At 40.4% G+C, this 17,063-nt stretch overlaps 1 protein-coding gene across 1 annotated transcript in view; it reads left to right on the top strand.

Annotated features, from left to right (window-relative positions):
- The first annotated feature begins 13,826 nt into the window (after positions 1-13,826).
- LOC125293883 (coiled-coil domain-containing protein 27-like) overlaps positions 13,827-17,063 on the top strand; it is a 22,030-nt gene continuing 18,793 nt past the window's right edge. The window contains exons 1-2 of the mRNA XM_048242095.1: positions 13,827-13,949; positions 15,000-15,087. The gene's annotated coding sequence lies outside the window, so the exon portion shown is untranslated. The remainder of the gene's footprint in view (positions 13,950-14,999; positions 15,088-17,063) is intronic.

Below are 17,063 nucleotides of genomic sequence, written 5' to 3'. Positions count from 1 at the left end.
TGCCCAAAAAAGTGTTGCAATATGGCCGCGAGTGGAGGTACTTGCCTGAAAAAAGGCGTTGAGAAATGGAGATCTATGTGAAAAATCAAAAAATGTGAAAAGTTCTCCTTTAAGTTTGAGCAGTAGTTGATTTTCAAAGTTAGTTGCACTCATCCTTGGGTCGCTTTGCAGTGAACAGTAATCCAGCACAACTGAAAAGCCCCTCACAGGCAGCTGAGGCAGGCAGGCCAATATTGAGTTGCAGAGAGTTTTTTTATATTTGGAAACGAGCAGAAGGTTCAGCAGATTAAAGGGCATCGTACTGGGGGGGAAAGTGGGAAGTATAGGGGGGCACAACATTTTCACCAGGCATTAGTAATAACTCAGGTAATCCACACATAAAAAATCCAAACTACTCCACAAGTAGAATCATGTAATGAAGTGGAATAACACAGGGGAAAAGTATTGAACACGCTAAGAAAAAGCACTAAGGCAAGGAAAGGGAAGGAACGAGCTGGAATCTGTATAGAGAGTAGTTATCCTTTCTATCTGTGCAAATTAATATAAGCTTAGTTAGTAGCCTACATATTGATGGGCTATAAAAGGTTTTTCATTACCAAGGTGTCACACAAGAAACATTTCATGATGGATAAAAGCAAAAGCTCTCCCAAGACCTTTGCAACCTTATTGTTGCAAAACATATCAATGAAACTGGTTACAGATGCATTTCAAAACATCAGAATCTTCCAGTAAGCAGCATGGGAGCCATTATCTGCAAGTGGAAGAAACATCACTGCATCATCAACCAGCCATGCACAGGATCTCCTTGTAATATTTCTGACCAGGGGAGTCAGAAGGATAGTCAATTCAAGAGCCAAGGACCACTCGGAGAAAAACTCCAGAAAGACTTGAAGGCAGCCAATTCAATTAAATAGTTCTGGAAGTAACTAAAGATCAGGATTCACAAGAGGGACCCCTGGAATCTGTTTAGAACAATGGGCCAAAATCAGACCTGATACTGCGACCAATACGTTTTGTCATACAGGAAATGTCTTGAAGCTGTCTTTACAAACAAAGGCTTTTCCACAAAGTATTGAAGAAATTTCAGTAGGCACGTTCAATACTTTTTTCCTGTCATTCCACTTTAATACACAAAACTCTTATGTTTGGATTTTTTATTTGTGTGTTAATATAATGTGTGGTGAACATTTCGAATAGACTCACTGGAAGTTTAGGCTAATTACTGAAAAAAAAAAAAAAAGCTCAATACTTATTTCCACCATATATTTATTTTACCTGAATATTTTAACTTCCATATTAAATGTCAAAATTAATGTCAGACGAAATTTAAAGTTTGACTGACTGTATTTTGTATACAAATCATAGTGAAAACTGTGTAAGGTCACTCTCACTCTCCCTTGCTAAAGAGCTAATGGTTTAGTCCGCCTGCACGATTCATAAGGTAGTCTAGACCTATCTTTGTTTTATTTAGTTGAGCATAAGCTAGTAGTGGACCGCTAATTGTTTTGGCTGCTAGTGCAATGTCTTTCTCCAAAAAGCCAAGTCAGGTTACTAAAAACAAAGGCCAAAACAGGAAAAAGAGACATCAAAATGAGGGGAAACAACTGCTAATAAACTTCTTTCCAAAGAAAGGTGAGCACAAGCGTCAAAACACGAAATCCCATGGTGTTTGCTTAAATATCTCCGCCAATCATTAGTGCTAAAACAAACTGAGACAACCAATTGGAATAGCGGAAAATACATTTTCATAGGTTAGGCTAATCTGATGCATTTCGTGATCCAGTCTCCATCACTTTCAGAAAGACTGCATGGCATCAGCTTGATTCATGTCCTGTTGTAGGCTACATGCTGATCATTATCACTTGTAGGGTTTAGGATTTTTTTTTTCTCTCCCTTTCCGTTTTAGTTTGTCTTCCTTTTTTTTTACTCAAGTAGCGGATGGGATTTTTGATGTAGCAAAATTACAATACTTCACTCAAAATGTAATCAAGTAAAATTTAAAATACCGATTTTATAAACTACTTAAAAAAATACAAAATACACAGAAAAACTACTCAATACAGTAGCATTGAGTAAATGTATTTCGTTACTTTCCACCTCTGGTGACTGTATATGTTAATCATGCACTGTTATCCCCAGCTGCTGGTCTAAGAGTGAAGAGGGCGTGCAGCTCCACCTCAGACACACTCTGTGAGCCTCTGGAAGCACTGACCCAATCAAAGATGGCTGCAGAGGAGCTGTGGAACACACAAAGTGCTCACCAGGACAGTACATCAGACAACCAGGTTTATTTATTTAATTATTATTACATACCAAGGGCATCAAGAGGTGTCCGGTCCTTCAGTTTCTCCAACCATGACCGAGCTACAGATTACAGAAACAGTGGAAACAAAAAATGCCTCTCTAACCAACGTAACATATTTAGCTGAAGTTAGCGATGCAGATGAAGTTTAGCCTAGGCTACCTGTTGTGGAGAAATATGGGCAGTTCTGCGTCAGACTTTATATTCTTCGTTTACAGAGACGTCGCCATCTCAGGAAGCTCCTCCGATGTCCACTTAAAGGAAAATTCTGGTATTTAGCACTTTGAGTCCCTTTTCTGGTTTGTTTTGGATGAACTAGAGTGGTGGACACGAGGAATTTTGATGATTGGTCTCAACTTTTCTGACTCGTTTTGAATCATACTTTGACTACTCAGGTGGCTGCCAACAGGCATACTCAAACATGTCCTACAACAACCCTTAATGTTCGTTTTCAAAACTGTGCAACTCACTGAGGGCCAGATGTGCTAGCGGCTTTTGCGCCCACTTCAGGCGATTTGTTTAGCAATGTCGCGTGTAAAATCATTGCGAGGTATGTACAAACAGGTCGCAATGATGTAAAAAGCAAAACTACCTGTCGCGGGAGCTGAAAGTGGCAGATTGGCGCTTGTAAAAGATGGGAGGGAAGAGGAAAAGAGCCTAATTATGTATTCCACAGTATGTACAAAGACTGCTCCTGAAAGCGCCGTCTATTCTCGCCCTAAATACTTCCATTGTTGTAAAAGCAGGTGTTAATCCGAATTGCAGTTCAATGCGTCAATAAGAGAACCTTTCAAAGCCAACAGAATCGCTATTTAGTGCACCAGTTTTTTTGTGGTGAAAGTATTTGTACTACCAAAGCAACATTAACTTTAAGTTGGCCTTTCCGAATGTCTTACTTTCACTTTCACGTCATTCACTTAAACTTTCCTACTTGCTGATTTGACCAATTTTCCATAGCCTACCTACGACAGCCCATTATTAATATGCTATTCTAGAATTAATCGTTCAAAACATAAACAAAAATTCCAAGAGATTCCACCCCGTAACTCATTTTTTTCACTGGTTTTACGGGGGTTTACGGGTTATAGTAATGTTGTCAAATAAGCCATTACTTCAATTATTGTGTTTCCTTACTCTCTGATGGCATATGGTGATCATTTTTGGAATGGTTACAATTTATTTTCCATTATTTCCTACATACTGGTCCTTTAACTCTGTGGGGGGCCTGTCGCTAGCGTTGCTGGATGTCCTCCGAACTGCTGCTGAGCTGTCACTGCCTTGACCAGCGTGTGTATGGAGGGTGTGCAGGAATTTACACAAACGATTCTAGCGTCTGCTCGTAGAAATCACTCGGGTCCGTTCCCCAAAAGCATAGTGGCTAACTATACCAGTGGTCGAAAACTGGAATAAAGCTGGATCATATTATTAAGATAAGAGGGTGCTGCTCTAGTAAGTAGTAAGTCCTGTAGGCCAGGATTTGGATTTAATTCTGTCTGCAATAGGAAGCCAATGAAGAGTAACCAATACATGTCATTCAAGTTCAGTGTGTGCTGTTGCAAACTATTTGTTTCTCAGCAAAAGCCACGATGAAACGGTAAGAAATAGGCTATGTAGGCTAAAGAGTCATATTGTGGGGAGTTTATTGTTTAGTTTTGGCAAGTAGCTGTGTAATAAGTGGAATAATGTATAGAACGCCGGTCATTATCGGGAAATAGGTCCCTTCAGGGCGGAACAAGACTCCTCCGCTGCGCGTCAGGGTCCAGTGCGCCCTGTCGGGACCTATTTTCCGATAATAACGGCGTTCTATACATTATCCCACTTATTACACGGCTACTTGTAATAACGGCGTTTTATACATTATCCCTTATAACATACGGTACATGAAGAGCCTCAGGCCACCTTTTGAATGTAATAGTTATGCACAACAACCAGATATCTGATGTTACCATCTTTTAGGGTATTACTGTATATATGGACATATGGACTGTACTGAATATAGAAGCACAACCGGTGTGCAATGTTACAATTTACAGTCTGCACATATTTGGTTATGAGCACAAACACAGTGGCTGTAATTAGTTGGTCATCATGTGTATGAAGCATGTCTTTAAAGGTCCAGTATGTAGGAAATAATGGAAAATAAACTGTAACCATTCCAAAAATGATCACCATATGTTGTCAGAGAGTAAGGAAACACGATGAACTGAAGTAATGGATTATTTGACAACATTACTCTAACCTGTAAAACCCCGTGAAACCCATGAAAAAAAAAGTTTCGGGCGGAATCTCTTGGAATTTTTAGTTTGATGTTTTGAGCGATTAATTCTAGAATAGCTGTATTAATAATGGGCTATACGTCCTCCTATTTGGGATGCCAAATTAGCAAAAGCCAACTGTCAACAGCTGTCAGTTGTAGTCATGAACAACGCCCTACGAGAGGCAGGCAAATTTACAAAATTAAAACAAGAAACAAATTAAGTGGACATCGGAGGAGCTTCCTGATATGGTGGCGTCTTAGTCAAACGAAGAATATAAAGTCTGGCCTTAGAGCTGGCCATATTTCTCCACAACAGGTAGCCTAGGCTAAACTTCATCTGCATCACTAACTTCAGCTAAATATGTTCACGTTGGTTAGAGAGGTATTTTTGTTTTCACTGTTTCCGTAATGTGTAGGTAGCTGGGTCATGGTTGGAGAAACGCTAAAAAAGCTGCAGGTCAACTAACATTAGCTGAGTCTTCATTACATCTGGCAACCCAGAAGAGGCTCGTCTGGTAGTCTTGAAGCGTTCACCAGTGTTTTGATTTTGGCCTACAGAACGTTCGGTAACAATCCTACAAATCGCACCTTTACATAGAAAAGAACAAATGAATGTGGGCTACAGCAAAATCTTCTCATTCGGGTGTATATGACTGTAAGCTGAGAAATCGGCACAAACAAAGCGCACTCACGAAGGAGTTTGCGTTGGCTGCTCACTTTTTGCACGTGTATGAACAAAGGACAGGCTGGTGAAGAGTTACATGGTAATGTTATTATTACAAACTCGATTAATCTGACTCCATTCAATTAATCATTTGTATCTCGAATCAATTACCAAGTAACTAGTTTATCAGTTATGGCAGAGCATGGCATAGCATACTACGAGAATTAGAGATATACGATTGGTAAGCAGATTAACAATTTATTTAGGTATTAAGCCCTAAAAGGTGAATGTATTCAATATCACTTCAGTTAAATGGAAAAAAAAGTAAACTCACAGTCTACTGTAACAGAGTAAAGTAACAAAGTAGCAAACAGTAACAAAGGAAACTTAACCAACTAACCAGTTAGAATAACAGATACACCAGATGAAACAGTATACCAAATAAGATTACAAACCCAAATATTAAAGGATAAAGAGAGAGAGAATGATAGGGAGAGAGAGGAAGATAGAATGAGAGAGGGGGAGAAAGGGGGAGAGAGAGTGGGAGCAGGCAGTTGTGCATGACAGTGAGCGAAGTCTCCAGATGATCAAGCTCTTCTGCTTCATAATAATGCTGTGGAGTGGATGACATTCATTGTCCAAGATGCTGATCAGTTTGTTCAGGGACCTTTTGTCTGATATTGAAGTGATGCACTCCAGTTCGGCTCCCACGACAGAGCCAGCTTTCCTTACTAGCCTGTCAAGTCGCCCCGCATCCTTCTTCTTTGTGCTTCCTCCCCAGCATACCACAGCATAGAAGAGGACGCCATTATATTCCCTACATACATTTTACTGTATGATAATTAGGTTGGCCTGGTCCCCTGGGTAGTTAGGAATGTCCTTTTTGATAGAGATGGGGGTGTGACGCATCTCACCATAAGACATCAAGTAATCCAGGTTACAGAAACATCATATACGTTAACTTTAATGTTCTACTATCAACAATGCTTTATTTCTCACATATAGACCTCAAAAATGATATAAAACACGAGCAGGTTATAATTTCTCCTTTGACACAAATTTTAGAGCTTGAAATATTTTCCTGGCCCAGGATTGAGTTAAGCTCTCAACAGGGTGGCAAAAACCAAGGCCAAACGGCAACACTGTATGCATGAGCGGGGGTGCTGGGAATCCTGGCTATGGCCAACTAAGACAGTAGTGAGCAACACGTACCTACACAGATGTAAATTGACTGCAAAAGGCAAAAGGTTATGAAAATGTCTTTTCTGTTTTCAAGAACGCAAAATGTTGGCAAAAGGACGGGGGTTACATGACTGACAGTATTGAGTATACTATCAGTGCCAGGTCAGAGACTCCATGAATGACATATTTTTGTTTTTTTATGTGCATCTTCAGATACAGTGTGTGGTGACTGTGTAGGTGCCACATACTCCAATGGATCCTTCACATCCTGCACACCAATACACCATAGATATACATAATAAAGGCTAGATGTCTTATGGCGGAGTCTCTAACGGCATCACCGGTGGCCATCTTGTCACAGGCAAGCTATCTGGTGGGCTCTGTGGTAGCCTACCTGATGTAAGGTGAGTGATCTGCACGAACACAAATACTCTTATCTCGCTGAAATCTTGACGGATTTACACGGTTTGGTTTCTTCTTACAAACGTTATTAACGTAGCTATAATCTGGATGCTTGAACATTTTTAAGTTAACATTTTTCATAAGTATGCAGTGTAATAGTGTAACTACATCTCTGATCGACTAGCCCATTTTGGTCAAGGATGTGGCTGGAGATGGACTAGCCCATTTTGGTCAGAGTTCAGGGTTCCCACTCTAAGTCAAGTGTAAAATTCCATGACCTTTCCCTGACAAAAAATCTGAATTTCCATGACCTATAATGAGAAGATTTCTGAGCAGCCGCATAGCGTTCAAGAATCTTAGAGCGGAATGTGAATAAATGGGTATTGAAGAAACTAAGTTGGGCTAACCATCACCACTCAAACAAGCAGTAAAGCTAATAACCAGATATACACCAATTCTGTGTGGAAATACATTTGTATTAATTTGTTTTGGCAAGTATATTCTAAACTGCTGCAACACAATTCCCTGATATTTCCATGACTTTGCCCCAAATATGATCAAATTCCCTGACTTTTCATGTCTGGAATAGAATCCCAGAAATTTCATGACCCATGGGAACCCTGAGAGTTAGATTGTGTTTATTTGTCGTAGTCTCTTGCCTATTTAATCAAAGTATATTTTTCTATCTTGTCAATAAAACAATTTCAGTTAAATTTGTACTGCATAATGATGGGTTCTCTTTTGAAGAGTGCTTGATCACTGGCGTCCCTAATAACCCATCATTCTATGTGGTTATGTGCGGTACACAGAATATACACAGAATGTGTTTTTATCCCATCAGATGTGAATCTCTGGGATGTGTCTTGAAGAAGCCAGGAACACACACAGCTGATGCCGAATGTAACATCCGACGTCATCACATGGTGTTACTGGCAAACCTGACCTTGACCTGTATCTTACTAGTTGTCCTAGCATTGTCAGGATGGTGGCAGAGAAAACAAGACGTAGCTATATGAGGATTTCCCCAGTGCATTTTTATTAACTTTTTATAAGTTAAGTCTTGAGTTTACAATTAATGCCAGCCTTACACCATGCGATTTTCAAGCATTTTCACAGTCGGCGACTAAATTTCAAAAGTCGGAATGAAATCATGGTTTTTTAGAGCGGCACGCTCCCATCAACTAGATCGTCAGTCTTTTTCTAGTCTTGGCGTTACAACAAGATGTTTGATATTATCGTCTTTAAGTCTTTTAGTCGTGTCTTTTAGTCGTTTAGTCGTGACGTGAACAATATAAACCAAAAGTGACCTCTCTCCAACACCAAACAAGAAGGGGCAAATTATTATTTGATTATTTGTTATTTATTTGTTATTTTGTTTCTTATAAATTATTATTCGGCTATTCCATGTGACAGAGCAACGCTGTATCGGTTAGGGATATCATACATGAAACAATACTGCAGAAATACAAAAATATGACATTGATACGAGTAGGCTATTGATTGAGTTCCTGTTGATATCCAGTGCATGATGGAAAATAATTTAAAGGAATCTAGTTGCAGTGTTGTATAATCACCCTTCAAGATCCCTAGTTGTTGCAAAATCATGGTCTGTGACTAGCAGTGATGCCAGTAACGCGTTACTAAGTAACAAGTAATCTAACGCGCTACTATTTACAAACCAGTAATCAGATTAAAGTTACTTATCTAAGTCACTTTGCGTTACTATTTTTGTCATTTTCCTTAGTAAAAAGATATATTCTTTGCTTTCTTCTTGTCTCGGGGATTAGAGAGAGAGGAGTGGTGCGTGTGTGCCTGCAAGCGCATCCAAGATAGAGAGCATGGTCTGTTTTGCTAAATCAACCAATCAGTTTTCAGTGTAGGTGGGCTTAGCTTATCTCTTTTCTCCTGAACTTAATCAGTTCAGTTAGTGTATCAAAATCATGTCATTCGGATGTGTTTTGAGAAAGTTCGATTTTACCGTTTTTAGTCAAAACTCGTTAGCATGGAAGTGAGAAGGGCATATTATTTAACCACTACAAAACGCTATTTTTATACCTCTTCTACAGTTTCAACCAACATTACACTTACGTGGTAGTGAGTAGAGGGTCCCTAAAGCCAAACCGAAGTATCCCGAGGTCTTTATGTGGTCGGATAGAGTCAGAATGAATTTCATCAAGCCAGTACCTTTCGAAATGTTGCCATCTTTGGGGGGGAAAGTCCGTAGAATTGATTGCCAAGTGTGGATAGCATCTGGAAATTCACAATTTAAATTAAGCCGTTTAAAAAAAAAAAAAAAAAATATAGTCCAGTCCATACAACTTCATTTCAATTTCAAAAAGAAATGCTGGACTATGTTTTTTTTTTTAAAAACGCAGCGACGAAATTGTGAATTTCCAGCCGTTACTCCACAATTGGCGACTCTGAACTTCCCCTAAGATAACAGCAAAGATGGCAACATTTCGGGAAAGGTACTGGCTGAAATTCATTCTGAATCTATCCCACCACATAAAGACCTCTCGGGGTTTGGCTTTAGGGACCCTCTAAACACTACCACGTAAGTGTAATGTTGTTTGTGAAAGTGTTGTGAATCAGCCTCATTTCTGTAAATGTACATACTGCGTACTTCTTATGGTCATCTGTGATTTTTGTACCCATGTGTATCCTGTTTGTGTCTTTGGTCTGTATGCAAGCATCCTTTGTTTATCCTTGAATTCAATGAAAGCTTGTCTAGAGGCCTTTTGCCTATCACCAGGTGTGAAATGTTATTGTTTGTAGAACAGCATGTGTCCAGGCCTCTGAGGAACTTCCCAGGAAAGGGGGTAGTTTTAATTAAAAGACAATAGAAGCTGACCAGACCTGATGAAAGCCTAATCCTCATCCTCCCTTTTCTATTGCATATTCAAACTGAGTTGGACCTAGAGGTCACTCCTTCTTTTGTTTGTAACATAAAGTTGTACCTAAAGAAGAAATCTGTTGCACCTAAAGAAAAATCTGTTGCACCTTTTATTTCTTTATGTTACGGTTTATTTCATTTGATTTCCTTTTCAGTTTGTCCTGACTAGGAATACTTGTTGCTCAGATGATATGGTTTCAGATTTCCCAATTCCATTATAGGTGCTAAGATAATTTTGATATAATCCCCATTTGAGCCTTTCCTGACTTTGTTGTTATTTTAATTATTTTTGTTTTGTTTCCTTGTTCTCATTGGTTTATTTTCTGATGGTCTGTTTGCTTGCTTTAACTGCTGATATATTTTAATTTCATTAGAAAGCGGGTTGAAGTTTCATTTTTTTTAATTTTGTTTGTTTGTTTGTTGTTTTTTAATGATTTATTTCATACATTTACAAGCTTTGCTCCTAGCCACCCATCACCGGATGATATTTGATGTCTACAAGCATAACCGTACCATGTTATTTCATACAATGTAGTTTGTTTTGTTATCAGTTTCGGCGGCGGATCTGATGGACAAGGGTGTGCCACCGATCCGAAGGGGGATGGTTGATGGTTTTTAACAATGGTGATGGTGATGTGTATAGATAGCCTGCTACATTATAGGTTGAGGACTTGGGCTCCTCAAGAAACTTTACTTCTCAAGGACACTGTTTAATAGATTTGGACGAGATGTTTTGTTACCACTGTCATAAGAAATGTTTGCATTATTACTAGGAATTCTGTTCTGAGGCATCACAAGCCTCAAAGTTCATGTACTGTATTGTTTGCGTGTTTGGAGGTATAACTGATAGGTCAAGACAGACCTGACTGCAGCTGACGTCATCTTTGAAAAATGTTGAACTCCACTGAATTATCATTTGCTTATTAGTACTGGAATGACAGCTAAAACCTTTTTGCTCCAAGACTAAATGTATTTTCAAGATATGTTTACAGACTCTGAAATCGCAGGACCAAGAAACATCCTAACGACGCATGTCTCACTTCCCCCCGCTGGCTTCTCATGGTTGGGACAGAAGTGTGATGGTGGAAGACACAGCTTATCGAAAGGGGGACAGCCCTTTGATCTTATATCCAACACCACCCCTGAAGACCCCAGCAGCACAGTGTTCCTGGGAGAGCAGCATTTGGAAGTCTTGTGTACCATCCCACAAAAGGACCTTGGTCAGAACATCACAAGAAAGATTGGATCAATTTAGAATAGTGGACCTGCTGTGGGCAGAATAACCCCCAAAAACAGCAAGGATCCGAAGGTTCCAGGTAGTCGACCCTGACCTTCAGACTAGAGAATTTTATTTTGTTGGTATACTATAACTGGAGAAGGAAATATTGAAGAAAAAGAAGAGGAACACAGGGTGTGGAGCCAAGCGCCGCCCTAAGCACATTTTGCACACACATACACATTCTAAACATTGTGCACCACATGAAAGCAACCCACCTGTGATTTTATTCTATTGCATTGTGCACCACAAGAAGAATGGAAACTGGCTTTGGTTGCATTTTCTAAGCTGTTTCTATGGTAGATGATGTCAGTCTTTCTACTCTCCCATGATCTGTAACTTCCTTCCACACCCTAAAAGTCCTCTGTTTGTTATAAGCTGATTCATATTTTATGTGAATAGTTTAATGATTCAAGTCTTTATGACTTGAAAAGGGGGATTTGAAAGTGTTGTGAATCAGCCTCATTTCTGTAAATGTACATACTGCGTACTTCTTATGGTCATCTGTGATTTTTGTACCCATGTGTATCCTGTGTGTGTCTTTGGTCTGTATGCAAGCATCCTTTGTTTATCCTTGAATTCAATGAAAGCTTGTCTAGAGACCTTTTGCCTATCACCAGGTGTGAAATGTTAATGTTTGTAGAACAGCATGTGTCCAGGCCTCTGAGGAACTTTCCAGGAAAGGGGGTAGTTTTAATTAAAAGACCATAGAAGCTGACCAGACCTGATGAAGGCCTAATCCTCATCCTCCCTTTCTATTGCATATTCAAACTGGGTTGGACCTAGAGGTCACTCCTTCTTTTATTTGTAACATAACGTTAGCACACTGTTTCTGTATAGTCAGAGAAGTCAGAGAATACTGAGAATCTGGTGAAATCCATGATGGGGTGAAACAAACATGTACTTCTCTCCCTTGAGGGCCACTGGCCCCTCATTGAAAAGAATAAAGCCTGGATCCTGATCTTGCATCATCCTGATTGAGTCTTAAGAGAAATATGGTAGTAAAAAATATACTATCATTTGGAACTGTAGAAGAGGTATAAAAATAGCGTTTTGTAGCGGCGAAATAATATGCCCTTCTCACTTCCACGCTAACGAGTTTTGACTAAAAACGGTAAAATCGAACTTTCTCAAAACACATCCGAATGACATGATTTTGATGTCAACTCAACGTATGTACTCCCAATCATCCGTAAATTGATCTAAAGTGCATTTTACTCCGGATAATTCCTTTAACTAATGACATAGAAAACATCCGAATTCTATCCACATATCGTAATGCACTATGCAAAAAGTTATTTCCAGACGTAGCCGAACACAGTGAGATGCAAGCGTTCCAATCCACTTAGATATATTATTACGCTACTCTCACGTCCTTAAAGTGGCAGGCAGTCAATTAGACTTACACACTTCCAATGTAATAACATTAAAGAAAAGTGTAGTCTAATAGTTTAAATCAATATGAAATTACTAGATACTTAGTTGGCTATCAGTAATTATGCAAGTCACAGAATATGAATTATTAAAAAGATATGAACTTAATACTTAATATGAATTACAACATATATGAATGTATTGAAACATATGACATTATGCCATCTCTTTAGGGGGCTGTCTTTTTTGGACAGTTCTACGAAAGGTTATACTGCTTTGTGAATTACCCCAGTCAAAGTATTTACACAAATAAAGTAGGCCTACTTTTATTTTCTGTAACCCTTACTATTTATCTATACTTGTCCTTTTTAATAAGCATCAAGATGATCCGTGTAATTTTGGTCTTACTAACCTTAATTACCCTCAATTAAAAAATAATTTTAAAAAAGTCGCAACTATTTGTGCAATTTTCACTTCCTCTCGCAATTTCTTCGCAACAAACAGCTAAAAACACCGCAACTTCCATCGCAATTTTTTAGAAAAGCTGTCGCGAAATCAGGCATTTTAGATCGCAACAAATCCAGAAATCCTGGAGGGACTGTCTAAGCTGAATACTATTGCATGTTCAGATAGGCTAACTGCCAAGTGACCTTACCGTGCTCCCAAACGTCTCCTGCAGCACTGTGCCTGCGTGCACCTTCTGAGAGTTCACTGAATGTATGACGTCACGAATTGGTGGCCGCAAGGCATTTCAATTAACACAGAAAATTGTTATTATTGTAAATTTCTAATTTTACAAACTATTAATGAGACATTTTAGCGAATATTCACGTTGGAACTAACGGAAGTATTACAAATTTTAAAAAGTAAAAAACGGGTCTTGTCAAAAGGGCACTTGGACATCAAAGGGGCAAAAGGGCAGGTGCTAGAGCCCCTGTAGCCACCCTTCTCTGCACGTGCCTGGAGATACATTGGAGACACACACAACATTGGAGATAGGGGACCTTGAAAGTGGCAAGCATAGATAGCTCAGGAATATGACGGACAGTTACGCTGGTTGTATTTAAGTTCTTGGGCTGACCTAAACCTCTGCAAACTTGATTCATTAGATATAAAGTGAAATATTTCAAGCCATTTTTTGTTTTAATCTTGATGATTACGGCTTACAGCTCATGAAAGCCAAAAATGAGTACGTAAAAATATTACAATACAGAGGTTATAATACAGAAATGTCGGTTTCTTGAGTCTTTAAACTCTTAGTCTGGTTCAGTAAACACCATAGTTCGAATTACAGGGGGTACTAGACCCAGTACCCCCCAAAGAGACAGAAATATCAATTTTGGGGGGGTCAGATAATTTTTCTGATATTGTGAAAAAATATTACATTATTATACAGTTACAATACAAGTCAACTCCTATTTTCACTGTAGGAACATTTTAATGTAAAGCGATTTCAGAAACCCCTATTGTGGACCGTACCATTTTTAACCACCGTGGCGCTAGAAGCAACTGAGCAAGTGTCAACATTGAATGACAAAACGCTAGGTAAATTCCTCCAGTAGGCAAAATTCGGTTTGCTGTTGACGTGCATGGGTAAATGTAAGTTGCTAACTGACGTCTAGCTTGTTGAAAATGTGTTATTTTACAACCTTCATTTATAAACGTGTTTGTTCTTTCATAGCTCATGTCACCTCGTCTTCATACATTGAATTACTGGCTACTTACCTGCTACTTACTTACCCACTGAGGCTAGTAAAGTGGACCTTGGTTAGTTACCAAGGTTAGTTAGCAAGGTAATTCTCTATTTAAATAAACCTTTAGCCTACATTGTGGTGAGGTAAAATCAATTGTCATTTCCAAGATGAACTCCATAGCCTAGGTGTCCATTCTTATTATATCTTGAATAAATTATTGTGCCCTTTTGAAATTAGTTTGGCACAAATCCTGTGTTTTTATATTATGTTTTTTAATGCAGATGAATGCTCTCGTACATGGGGTGCAAGTTTGACAGCGTATTTTGCCGACAGTTCATGCACACTGTGACCAGAGAGAAGTCAGACGGACAATGTGGGCAGAGTCAGACCAAAGTTAATAAAAGATAGATAGACCAGAATAACACTGGTCGCATGTGATTGGTTTATTCAATTTCATTTCACCGGAGTGGTCTAACCCATTACAGAGTCCCGCCTTGACTCTCCGCATTCCCGCTACCTATATCGCCATCGCACTAGGGGTCATCGTCACGTTAGTGTCGCATTCTGGTGCTGTGCAGGAGTGGCAGGAGAGGGTGGCCAGAGGCCAGGGGTGGGTTTTTCAGTTGCATACTTTCTAAATCTTTTCTGGCTGCATTTTCCACGATCCCTCTGATTATTCATTTTAATATCCTTTCATTTAATTGCATTGTTAGAGAGTGTATAATAATAATAATAATAATAATAATACGTTTGTTGTCATAGTCTATAATGGTCACACATGTCATACCTCTGCCTGGTTGTTTTTAGATGTCTGTATTAACTCTTCTCTTGCAGACATAAATCAAAACAAAACATAATCAAGACCTTCTCATTGAGTTGCAGGGCAATCTTATGAAGGTCCCAAATGAAATACTTGTTTTTTTCTGCTTGATTAGTGATAACTCTTCTCTTGCAGGCACTGCCTTCACAGATGCTGTGTGTGTTGAGTGTGTAGGTGCCACATACTCCAACGGATCCTTCACATCCCGCAGACCACACACACGGTAAGAGTGCGCTATTGTCGTTTTCCTGTGTTGTTTGGCTAATGTTGGTAAGTGCATTCGTGAGGGGTGAGAACCAGAGGGGCTTAAGTGACATTTTGGGCAAAATTGAGATATACAGTATATACATATGAAATGAAAGTTCTTGGTCAACTCTTTCTCCTGTCAAAAGGATGAAATGATTTAAAAATAGTTTTAGTGTTATTAGTGAAAACCCAAAGGACTGATCACTGAACACACTGAACCAATTCTCCTTATTCACACAGTGATCATTGTTTAAACCAAAACGAGGCTCCAGGGTACACTTACTATATAATTAGTGCTTTCTTGCCACCTACTGGTGAATGCATAGAACAGAAGACCCATCCCCCTCTACATGAGCAGCCCCTGTGCCTCTCTGCCGACAGCGTGAAGGGACACTTGCTGCTATCAACACCCGTGAAGGCAACAGGTCCAGACAACATCCCAGGTGGAGTGGCTGAAGGACTGCCAGGGGAGCTTAAGGATGTCTTCACAGACATCTTTAACACTTCCCTGAAGCAAGCCATCGTCCCATCATGTTTCAAAGCTGCCACCATCATACCTGTGCGAAGAAAACTGCTCCATCCTGCTTCAATGACTACCGCCCTGTGGCACTGACACCCATCATCATGAAGTGCTTTGAGCCGCTTGTCATGTCACATATCAAATCCATTCTCCCCCACCCTGGACCCCTTCCAGTTTGCATACCGAGCCAAGCGGTCTACAGAGGATGCAATCTGCTCGCCTCCACCCAGCCCTCACCCACCTGGAAAAAAGAGACTCCTATGTGAGATTGCTGTTTATAGACTTCAGTTCTGCATTCAACACCATAATACCACAACAACTCATCTGCAAACTGGACAAACTGGGACTCAGTACCTACCTCTGCAACTGGCTGCTGGACTTCCTCTGTCAGAGGCCCCAAGTAGTGCGTGTTGGCAACAATACCTCAAAGCAGCATCACACTGAGCACAGGGGGGCCCCCAAGGCTGCGTGCTCAGTCCGGCTGCTCTTCACCCCTGCTGACGATGACTGCACTGCAACCTACAGCAACAATCACATAGTGAAATTTGCTGACGACACAACTCTGGTGGGTCTCATCACCAAGGCTGCCGAGACTCAATACAGGCTGGAGCTTTCGACCATCTGACCACGTGGTGCAGGGACAACAACCTCCCTGCTGAGCGTCAGCAAGACCAAAGAGATTGTTGTTGACTTCCGGAGAGGTCACACCCAACACCTGCCACTGACCATCGACGGTGCTGTGGTGGAGAGAGCGAGCAGCACCAAATTCCTGGGGGTGCACATCAGTGAAGACCTCTCCTGGACCACCAACACTGCATCACTGGCGAAAGAGCTCTCAGCCAGCCTGTACTTCCTGGCGGAAAACTCAGGCTGAGCAAAGTGCTCCACCAGCCATCATGACCACATTCTACCGAGGCACCATTGAGAGCATCCTCTCCAGCTGTATAAGCTGTGTGGGAAGCTGCACTGAATACAACAGGAAAGCCTGCAGCGCCAAGTGAACACAGCTGGAAGGATTATTGGTGCTTCACTCCCCTCCCTGAAGGACATTTACACCCACCTCACCCGCAAAGGCGACCAAAATTGTGAGTGATGCAAGTCACCCGCTCACAATCTGTTTGATCTACTGCCCTCTGGGAAGAGGTATAAACCCTGCCCCTCCCTTTACAGACTCACCAACAGCTTCATACACCAAAGCTGTAAGGATGCTGAACTCTCTCCTCCTCTCCCCTCAGCTACATAACATCCTGGACATTGGACCCACAATGGCCGCCTGCACTACTCCTCTTGCACACTTGCACACTTTACAACTTGTTGTTGTTGTCCTGAAAACACAACACTTCTGCTGCTCTTACATAACTTGCACCACTATGCCACTTTCTTTCTTACTTAGGTCAAACAGAACTACCCAAACCTTTTATTGGCCTGACTTT

Source organism: Alosa alosa, chromosome 4 (assembly GCF_017589495.1).
Source record: "Alosa alosa isolate M-15738 ecotype Scorff River chromosome 4, AALO_Geno_1.1, whole genome shotgun sequence".
NCBI classification, from domain to species: domain Eukaryota; kingdom Metazoa; phylum Chordata; class Actinopteri; order Clupeiformes; family Clupeidae; genus Alosa; species Alosa alosa.
Note: the sequence above shows the minus strand (reverse complement) of the source record. Positions and strands in the feature narration are given on the sequence as shown.